This window comes from Manis pentadactyla, chromosome 2 (assembly GCF_030020395.1).
Source record: "Manis pentadactyla isolate mManPen7 chromosome 2, mManPen7.hap1, whole genome shotgun sequence".
NCBI lineage: Eukaryota > Metazoa > Chordata > Mammalia > Pholidota > Manidae > Manis > Manis pentadactyla.
In genome coordinates this window covers 196,823,581-196,825,507 of record NC_080020.1, presented here as the reverse complement: position 1 = coordinate 196,825,507, position 1,927 = coordinate 196,823,581, and the positions used below count along the sequence as shown (strand labels likewise).

The window sequence follows — 1,927 nt, the reverse complement described above, 5'->3', positions numbered from 1 at the left end:
AAAGTTCTTGAAGGAATTTAAAAGTGTTACTCCAGTAATCAATGAATGATAAGATAGCAAAACAGGCTTATTGCTGATAAGGAGAAAACTTTAGAGATCTGGATAGAAGATCAAACTGGTCACAATGTTCCCTTAAGCCAAAGACTAATCCAGAGAAAGGTCCAAACTCTTCAATTTTATGAAAACTGAGGGACAGGAGGGAGCTGCAGAAGAAAAGTTGGAAGCTAGCAGAATTTGGTACATGAAGTTTAAGGAAGGAAACCATCTACGCAACATAAAAGTACAAGATGAATCAACAAGTGCTGATATAGAAGCTGCAGTGTATTATCCAGAAGATCTAGTTAAGATAATTCATGAAAGTGGCTACACTAAACAACAGATTTTCAATGTGGACCAAATAGCCTTCTACTGGAAGAAGATGCCATGTAGGACTTTCATAGCTAGAGAAGAGAAGTCAATGCTTGACTTCAATGCTTGAAAGGACAGGCTGACTCTTTTGTTAGGGGCTAATGCAGCTGGTGACTTGAATTTGAAATCAATGCTTATATACCATTTCCCAAACCCTAGGGCTATTAAGAATTATGCTAAATCTACTCTGCTTGTGCTTTCTAAACGGCACAACAAAGCCTGGATGACAGCACATCCATTTACAACATGGTTTATTGAATATTTTAAGGCCATTGTTGAGACCTACTGCACAGAAAAAATATTCCTTTCAAAAATTTTCTGCTCATTAACAAAGCACTTGGTCACCCAAAAGCATTGTGGAGATGCACAGTGAGATTAATGCTTTCATTCCTGCTAACACAACACCCATTCTGTAGCCCATGGATCAAAGAGTCATTTCAACTTTCAAGTCTTATTGTTTAAAAAATACATGTTGTGGAAGAGGTAGTTGGGAAAGTAGATAGCTCCTTCAGGGCTGCTTGCTGGACAGCAGCAGGAAGCACCTTCCCCAAAGGACATCAGTGCAAGCCTGAATAAGAAAAACAATTTCTTCCTCCTAAGCCATGGCATATCAATTATATAGAAATACCACTTTGGGAAACAGTCTTCAGGAGAGCCTTGATGAGCTCATATAGTCTCAACAGATCACTCCCCAACCTGCCTTTCCAATTCTACTTCAGTTTGATAAGGCTATAAACTCAGCACTGGCTGAGAGGGTCAGGAACAGAGTCAATTTCAGGGGCTTTCTAAATATGTACAGATTCTGCAATAATGTGTGGACTTTTGTATTGAATGATGTTGAATTCAGAGAGATGACAGAACTTATTAAAGTGGATAAAGTGAAAATTGTTGCCTGTGATGATAAAAATACTGGCTCCAATACTACAGAATAAGTTTTAAAAAAAGGCTTTTTTTATGCCATCTTGTTACTATTCATCACTTTTTGAGGAGAAGAATAGACTTTTTAAAAATTTATTCTAGCATTGCAGAAATGACTGCACTGTGCTATCAGAGAATTCCAGTAGAAAGAAGCTTAAAACTTTGTAGCCTCTCACATTATCTTCACTAAATCACATGAATAGAACTTTTAAAAATGACAAATCAAATGTTGTCTTCCTAAGAACATTCTTTAATAAACTCATTTTAAAACAAAAAAAAATACATGTTGTAAGGCTATAGCTATCATAGATAGTGACTCCAACCATCATGGATGACTTTGTAGAGTTCAGGACTCCAGTGGAGGAAATGATTGCAGATGTGGTAGAAATAGCAAGAGAAGTAGAATCAGAAGTGGAGGCTGAAGATGAACTGAATCGCTGTTTTCACATGATAAAATTTTAATGGGTGAGGAGTTGCTTCTTACAGATGAGCAAAGAAGTGGTGTCTTGAGATGGAATCTACTCCTGGTGAAGAAGCTGTGAAGATTGCTGAAATGACAACAAAGGATTTAGAATATTACATAAACTTAGTTGATTAAGCT

At 36.9% G+C, this 1,927-nt stretch overlaps 1 pseudogene; it reads left to right on the top strand.

Annotated features, from left to right (window-relative positions):
- Positions 1-952: 952 nt before the first annotated feature.
- LOC118932481 (transcription initiation factor IIA subunit 2-like) lies at positions 953-1,340 on the top strand (annotated as a pseudogene).
- The last annotated feature ends 587 nt before the right edge of the window (positions 1,341-1,927 follow it).